The following is a 9,409-nucleotide window of genomic DNA, read 5'->3' on the forward strand; positions in this document are numbered from 1 at the left end:
TGCACAATCAAAATATACATGTTCAGAGGTGACATAATCATTCTTAACACTTCTGGACATTGCACAAAGCTACTGAAAGTCAACGGAATCGAAATATCCATCGAACATAACAAAACTGGCAATGCGAAATAAAAGGCAGAATCTGTCAAAACAGAACCGTTCGTATTGACGAATTTTATTGAGGCACCAGACTTGCTCAAATGAAAATGCTCAAATTGAATGAAAGTTGCGTACATATCTGAGGATCACTCACGTAAATTGGCATAATTTTCTGAGTTACCTACAGAGAATTTGGCCCAGATTCGTGACAGCAAAGAAATCTATTTCTGCGCAGTAATCCAAATCTAGTATGAACCTTACTATCAAAGACTTTACTTGGCACAACAATGCAATAAGATAAGAAGAGGTTGCTACAGTAGTAAACAACTTCCAAGACACAAATATAAAACAAAATACTGTAGCAAAATAAACACATGGGTTATCTCCCAAGAAGTTCTTTCTTTATAGCCATTAAGATGGGCTCAGCAGTTTTAATGATGCACTCGCAAGAAATAGTATTTGAAGCAAAAGAGAGCATCAAGAGGCAAATTCAAAACAACTTTAAGTCTAACATGCTTCCTATGAAAAGGAATCTTGTAAATAAATAAGTTCAAGAAGCATAATGCAACAAGCATAGAAAGATAAAACAAGTGTAACTTCAAGATTTTAAGCATATAGAGAGGTGTTTTAGTAACATGAAAATTTCTACAACCATATTTTCCTCTCTCATAATAACTTTCAGTAGTATCATGAGCAAACTCAACAATATAACTATCACATAAAGCATTCTTATCATGAGTCTCATGCATAAAATTATTACTACCCACATAAGCATAATCAATTTTATTAGTTGTAGTGTGAGCAAATTCAACAAAGTAGCTATCATCAAATATAGGAGGCATATTGTATTCATAATCAAATTTACTCTCCATAGTAGGTGGTAACAAAAGACTACTATCATTATAATCATCATAAATAGGAGGCAAAGTATCATCAAAGTAAATTTTCTCCTCAATGCTTGGGGGACTAAAAAGATCATGCTCATCAAAACCAGCTTCCCCAAGCTTAGAATTTTCCATAGCATTAGCAACAATAGTGTTCAAAGCATTCATATTAATAACATTCCCATTAGCATGCATATAAAGTTCCATGGGTTTTTTAATTCTCTCTTCAAACACATCATGTCCTAATTCAAGATAAAGTTCATAAAGATCTCTCATATTTTTGTTGTTTTCCATTATGCCTTACTAGTGTAAACAAGAAACAAAAAGTTGCAATTGCAGGATCTAAAGGAAATAGCTTCGAGCACAAATACAATGGCGCCAGAAAAGTACTATTACCTGGAACCGAAGTATGAGTGCCTTTTACCTTTCCTCCCCGGCAACGGCGCCAGAAAATAGCTTGCTGTCCACAACTGGCGCGTGGTTGACGAGGGAGGAAATGGTGTAGTTTTCCTTCGTTCCCCGGCAACGGCGCCAGAAAATAGCTTGATGTCTACGCCCCCCTCCTTTTCCTGTAGACAGTGTTGGGCCTCCAAGAGCAGAGGTTTGTAGAACAGCAGCAAGTTTTCCCTTAAGTGGATCACCCAAGGTTTATCGAACTCAGGGAGGAAGAGGTCAAAGATATCCCTCTCATGCAACCCTGCAACCACAAAGCAAGAAGTCTCTTGTGTCCCCAACACACCTAATAGGTGCACTAGTTCGGCGAAGAGATAGTGATATACAAGTGGTATGAATATATATGAGCAGTAGCAATGGCACTAGAAAAGTGCTTTGCCCAGGACAGTAAACAAGCAGTAGTAACGCAGCAGTAGTAACGCAGTAAAACAGTAAACAAGCAGCGATAGCAGTATTTAGGAACAAGGCCTAGGGATCATACTTTCACTAGTGGACACTCTCAACATTGATCACATAACAGAATAGATAAATGCATACTCTACACTCTTTTGTTGGATGATGAACACCATTGCGTAGGATTACACGAACCCTCAATGCCGGAGTTAACAAGCTCCACAATTCAATGTTCATATTTAAATAACCTTAGAGTGCATGAAAGATCAACACGACTAAACCAAGTACTAACATAGCATGCACACTGTCACCTTCACACTATGTAGGAGGAATAGATCACATCAATACCATCATAGCAATAGTTAACTTCATAATCTACAAGAGATCATAATCATAGCCTACGCCAAGTACTAACACGGATGCACACACTGTCACCATTACACCGTGCAGGAGGAATAAAACTAATTTAATAACATCACTAGAGTAGCACATAGATAAATTGTGATACAAAACACATTGCAATCATAAAGAGATATAAAATAAGCACTTCACTATGCCACTCAACAGTGAATAAGTATTCTGTGAAATATAGCCTAAGAGACCCACACGGTGCATACACTGTCACCTTTACACACGTGGGACAAGGAGTCTCCGGAGATCACATAAGTAAAATTCACTTGACTAGCATAACGACATCTAGATTACAAGCATCATCATATGAATCTCAATCATGTAAGGCAGCTCATGAGATTATTGTATTGAAGTACATAGGAGAGAGATGAACCACATAGCTACCGGTACAGCCCCGAGCCTCGATGGAGAACTACTCCCTCCTCATGGGAGACAGCAGCAGTGATGAAGATGGCGGTGGTGTCGATGGAGGAGCCTTCCGGGGGCACTTCCCCGTCCCGGCGGCGTGCCGGAATAGAGAGTCCTGTCCCCCAGATCTTGGCTTCGCGATGGCGGCGGCTCTGGAAGGTTTCTCGTACCGTGGCTTTTCCGTATCGAGGTTTTAGGTCGAGGGCCCTTAAATAGGCGAAGAGGCGGCGTCAGAAGGTCAACGGGGCGACGACACTATAGGGTGGCGCGGGCCCCCCCTTGGCCGCGCCGGCCTATGGTCTGGTGGGCCTGTGCCCCCCCTCTGGCGACTCTCGGGTGTTCTGGATGCTTCCGGGGATTCTAAGATCTTCGGCGTTGATTTCGTCCGATTCCGAGAATATTTCGTTACTAGGATTTCTGAAACCAAAAACAGCAGAAAACAGCAACTGGCACTTCGGCATCTTGTTAATAGGTTAGTTCCAGAAAATGCACGAATATGACATAAAGTGTGCACAAAACATGTAGATATCATCAATAATGTGGCATGGAACATAAGAAATTATCGATACGTCGGAGACGTATCACTGCCCCCAATACTCCATAAGCATGGACAAGCTCCGCTCCGACCTCGACTACTTTGGAGAAGCTTTGGAGATTTGTGAAGAACAAGGTCTCATTCCTATCATGACTTTCTCTCATGATTTCTCGCGGGAGGTGATTTGCCAATTCTATGCCACCGTGGTCTTTCTTGAGGATGAAGGAGGCTATCGCTCTTTGAAGTGGATGACCAAGGAGCATGTGATGGAGGCCTCATGGCAAGACTTTGCTCGATGCCTTGGTTATGAGATCCCCCTGAACGACATCAACTACTTCCGCATTCATCTCCAAGCCAAGCCCATGGCCAAGGAGAAGATGGCCGACCTCTACATTCGAGGGAGGATGTTGTGTGGGAGCACCAAGGGCCTCCTGCCGGTCTATGATATCATGAACCGCATCTACCGCAGCACCATCAACCCCAAGCATACCAACCACGACGAGGTGCACGGATTCCTTGTGAATCTCCTTGTGCGCACTCATCAGCTGAGGGGCCGCGGCAAGCAAATGGACATCATGGACTACATGTGGCATGAGATGCGTGACTGTGCCTTCCTCCACAAGCTTCCCCAATACGCTCCCTATCTCATGAGGCTCATTTGTCTTAAGTGGGATCAAGAAGGCCGTGGAGATCTTCTAGCACAATGCCGCCCCAACGTCACCATTCACAAGGAGAAGAGTCCTCTTGTCAAGGACCATGACCTTCCGACGTTTGGCAAAGGAGCTCCAAGGGACAAGGACGAAGATGATGCCGACAGCAACGACTCCGACTATGTGCCCAACTCCATCAAGCAAAAGGGCCTCTTCGCCAAGCTCACCGCTCGCCTCAAGAAGTCCTTTTGCTTCAAGAGGGACCTCGAGGATAGGATGTACCAAGCCCATCACGACAACAAGAAGATCCGCCAACGCCAAAAGGCGATGATGAGGCACATGCAACTCCCGGTCTCCGAGGGCTCCGAGGACAACATCACTCCTCCCGGTGAGTGGAAATCCAAGCTCGTTTGGTCTAGCTCCGAGGAGTCCATCCCCGAGCCACCTCATGGCAAGGGACTTGCCCAAGATGAAGAGTATGAGGATGAAGAGGAGGAGGACGTCGAGGATGAAGGTGATGACAATGAGGGTGATGATGATGAGGAGGATGATGACGAGGAGGATGACGACGACGAGTGATTCCCTTGGGACGCTAGTATGCTCCTTCTCCCTTTTTTGTGTCTCGATGCCAAAGGGGGAGAAGTTGATCTATTAGGACGGGAATTTGCATGGGGATGCCAAGGGCTTGGTGACTTCGTTTTGGTTCTTTCGGCCTTGGCATCAAAATTTTCCACTACTTATTCGGAACTTATTCGTATGTGTTTGCTACTCTATTCGTGGGTCTCCCGACCCCCCGTTTGTATTAAGACTTAATCGTGCGTAGCTTTATGGTCAATAGTCTCCATTATTTATTCTTTGATTGGCCATAACTTTCCTATGGAGGCACATATTATTATGGTGGTGGCAATTATTCTTATGGTGAGTTTGGGTTTTCTCAAGGCAAAGGTATGAAAAGGTTCACCCAAACTCTCCTATATACATATATTCTTGCCTCTATAGTGTACTTGTGCTACATTATTCTTGTCATATGATCATCTTAGCACTTGTGCTTGGTTTGTGAAATTTAGGGGGAGTTCTCTCTAGGATGTGTGCATTTGTATACAAATGCATATTCTAAATATGCACACATCTAGGGGGAGCTTCGCCTTTACTTGCAAACCAAAATTCCTTATCATAATATCCTATGATTTATTGCAAATTTGTGTGTTGTCATCAAACACCAAAAAGGGGGAGATTGTAAGAGCAAGATCCATATCCCGTGTTTTGTGTGTTTGATAACAACACTCGAACAATTCTAACCGTGCCCAAAGTTTGTCATTGATAGGTTTGCAAGATGCACGGTACCCTCGCTGAGCACACTATGATCAGAAGACCGAAGCGTAGCTCTTAGGGTTTCTGGTTTTGCGTGTGTGTCGTGAGGTGACATGGTAGGAGAGGAAGAGAGGAAAGCTGTTTTAGCCACAGCGGTACTACCGGTACCAGGAGCGGTAGTACCGCTACCTCTACTGGTACCGCCCGTGGTACCGCTCTGAGCATTGCACAAGGATTTGCCCCACAGAGCACGTTGCGGTACCTTCATGGTACCTGGAGCGGTAGTACCGCTTGAGGGCGGTAGTACCGCCCACGGTACCGCGCTAAGTACCGTAACGCGTTACGGTAGTACCGCTCTGGTACCGCTCGGGTACCGCTTGGGATCCAGTAAGGTCTGGACCCTATTGCGGTACCGCAAGCGGTACCGCGAGCGGTAGTACCGCAATGTGTCCACGTGGACAAGTTCAGTGGGGAATTCGAACTCAGAGCGGTAGTACCGCTTCTAGGAGCGGTAGTACCGCTTAGGCAAAAACAGAGGGCAACGGTTGGATTTGGAGGGACCTATATAAAGGCCCCTTCTTCTCCACCCAGCCTCAACTCTTCTCTCTCTCCTCCATTGTTGCTGAGCTCAAAATTGAGGGGATCTCCTCATCCACCCAACCAATCTTGTTCATACTTTGTGTGGTGGTGGAGGAGACCCCGATCTATCATTCCACCGAGAGAAAGTTCACCAATTTGTGGTAGTCCTTAGTGGATCTTGTTGTTAGGGTTCCTTGGTGGGAGAGCTTCTTGGTGGAGCACTGGAAGAGCTTCTTGGTGGAGCCCTGGAAGAGCTTCTTGGTGGAGCACTGGAAGAGCTTCTTGGTGGAGCACTGGAGGAGCTTCTTGGTGGAGTATTGGAGGGGTTCCTTTGGTGGAGCATTGGAGATGGGTTCCTATGGTGGAGCATTGGAGATGAGCAGCTATGGAGTCTAGCTTGGTGATGTACTAGCTCCATAGGGTGTTGGGAGCATCCTTGTGTGTGTGGAGCTCGCCCCAACCTTGTGAAGGAATCACCGCCTCGACCGGTGCCTTAGTGGAAGAGGGAGAGCACCTCCGTGGAGCTCTCTCGAGGAAGAGGGTGAGGCCTTCCTTCGTGGTGTGGCCGCCTAGTCTCTTGTGTGAGACTAGCACCTCCTCAACGCAGACGTCCCTCCTTTAGTGGAGGGAACTGCGGGAAACAAACCTCGACTCGCCTCGCGCCCCCCCGGTTGTCTCGCTCCTCACTCTTACTATTTTGTTGATTCCTTTACTTGTTGCACATGCTCTAGCTTCATTGTAGGATGATACGTCTCCGATGTATCGATAATTTCTTATGTTTCATGCCACATTATTGATGATATCTACATGTTTTATGCATACTTTATGTCATATTTATGCATTTTCTGGCACTAACCTATTAACGAGATGCCGAAGAGCCAGTTGCTATTTTCTGCTGTTTTTGGTTTCAGAAATCCTAGTAAGGAAATATTCTCGGAATTGGACGAAATCAACGCCCAGGGGCCTATTTTCACACGAAGCTTCCAGAAGACCGAAGGAGAGACGAAGTGGGGCCACGGGGCGCCGCCACACTAGGGCAGCGCGGCCCAGGGGGGGCCCGCGCGGCCCTAGCGTGCGGGGCCCCCGTGACGCCTCCTGACCTGCCCTTCCGCCTACATATAGTCTTCGTCGCGAAACCCCCAGTACCGAGAGCCACGATACGGAAAACCTTCCAGAGACGCCGCCGCCGCCAATCCCATCTCGGGGGATTCAGGAGATCGCCTCCGGCACCCTGCCGGAGAGGGGAATCATCTCCCGGAGGACTCTTCACCGCCATGGTCGCCTCCGGAGTGATGAGTGAGTAGTTCACCCCTGGACTATGGGTCCATAGCAGTAGCTAGATGGTCGTCTTCTCCTAATTGTGCTTCATTGTCGGGTCTTGTGAGCTGCCTAACATGATCAAGATCATCTATCTGTAATGCTATATGTTGTGTTTGTTGGGATTCGATGGATAGAGAATACTATGTTATGTTGATTATCAATCTATTATCTATGTGTTGTTTATGATCTTGCATGCTCTCCGTTATTAGTAGAGGCTCTGGCCAAGTTTTTGCTAGTAACTCCAAGAGGGAGTATTTATGCTCGATAGTGGGTTCATGCCTCCATTAAATCTGGGACAGTGACAGAAAGTTCTAAGGTTGTGGATGTGCTGTTGCCACTAGGGATAAAACATCGATGCTATGTCCGAGGATGTAGTTGTTGATTACATTACGCACCATACTTAATGCAATTGTCTGTTGTTTGCAACTTAATACTGGAAGGGGTTCGGATGATAACCTGAAGGTGGACTTTTTAGGCATAGATGCATGCTGGATAGCGGTCTATGTACTTTGTCGTAATGCCCAATTAAATCTCACTATACTCATCATATCATGTATGTGCATTGTCATGCCCTCTCTATTTGTCAATTGCCCAACTGTAATTTGTTCACCCAACATGCTATTTATCTTATGGGAGAGACACCTCTAGTGAACTGTGGACCCCGGTCCATTATTTTAATCAAATACAATCTACTGCAATACTTGTTCTACTGTTTTCTGCAAACAATCATCATCCACACTATACATCTAATCCTTTGTTACAGAAAGCCAGTGAGATTGACAACCTCACTGTTTTGTTGGGGCAAAGTACTTTGGTTGTGTTGTGCAGGTTCCACGTTGGCGCCGGAATCCCTGGTGTTGCGCCGCACTACATCTCGCTGCCATCAACCTTCAACGTGCTTCTTGGCTCCTACTGGTTCGATAAACCTTGGTTTCTTACTGAGGGAAAACTTGCCGCTGTACGCATCACACCTTCCTCTTGGGGTTCCCAACGGACGCGTGCTGTACGCGTATCAAGCAGATTTTCTGGAGCCGTTGCCGGGGAGATCAAGACACGCTGCAAGGGGAGTCTCCACATCCAATCTCTTTACTTTGTTTTTGTCTTGCTTTATTTTATTTACTACTTTGTTTGCTGCATTTTATCAAAATACAAAAAAATTAGTTGCTAGTTTTACTTTATTTGCTATCTTGTTCGCTATATCAAAAATACAAAAAAATTAGTTACTTGCATTTACTTTATCTAGTTTGTTTTATTTACTGTTGCTAAAATGAGTAATCCTGAAGTTGAAGTTCGTTCGTTTAAGTAACAAGGGGGAGAATGTTTAAAATATTCTTGGTATAGAATTAGTGATGCCCATAATAGGTGCACTAAGAAACACTCCACCACTATCCTACTCAGGAATTTTTATGTTGGTATCTCTAGCTGGAATAGGTATGTTCTTGATTGTCTCGCGGGAGGTAACTTCCTAGGTACTCCTGCCTTAGAAGCTAGTTGCATTATTGAGAGTTTATTTGGAATACCACCTGTTAATGAAGTTAAAATTGAAACCTCTCTTGAAGATGTCATGAAAAAGTTGGAAACCATAGAGCAAAACCTTCCAAGTATTGATACTACTTTGGGAGCATTACTTGATAGCACTGATAAACTTGATAAATCTCTAGGTGGAATTAATGAGAGAATCGCCATCTTAGAATCTTATGCTATTCATGATAATCAAACCCAAAGGATTAGCGAACTTGAAGAGGCTATGGGAACATTGGGTTCAACCTTTTCATCTATAAAGTTTAGAGAGAAAGCTTATGTGGGTAAGGAGCAAAAGTTCATGTATGTCTCTAAGGTGCCTAAACCAAAAAGCTATTATAGGCCTAAAATTGATAAAGTTCTTAAAACCACTATAGATAAGGGAGCATCTAAGATCCCCAATGGGACAAATTGTGAAAGTTATGATGTTGATGCTTCGTCTCTTGATAATACTTGATACACACTTTCTGCGCCTAGCTGAAAGGCGTTAAAGAAAAGCGCTTATGGGAGACAACCCATGATTTTACTACAGCACTTTTATTTTATATTTGAGTCTTGGAAGTTGTTACTACTGTAGCAACCTCTCCTTATCTTAGTTTTGTGCATTGTTGTGCCAAGTAAAGTCGTTGATAGTAAGGTTCATACTAGATTTGGATTACTGCGCAGAAACAGATTTCTTTGCTGTCATGAATCTGGGCCTAATTCTCTGTAGGTAACTCAGAAAATTATGCCAATTTACGTGAGTGATCCTCAGATATGTACGCAACTTTCATTCAATTTGAGCATTTTCATTTGAGCAAGTCTGGTGCCTCAATAGAATTCGTCTTTACGAACTGTTCTGTTTT

This window comes from Lolium perenne, chromosome 1 (genome assembly GCF_019359855.2).
Source record: "Lolium perenne isolate Kyuss_39 chromosome 1, Kyuss_2.0, whole genome shotgun sequence".
Taxonomy (NCBI): Eukaryota; Viridiplantae; Streptophyta; class Magnoliopsida; order Poales; family Poaceae; genus Lolium; species Lolium perenne.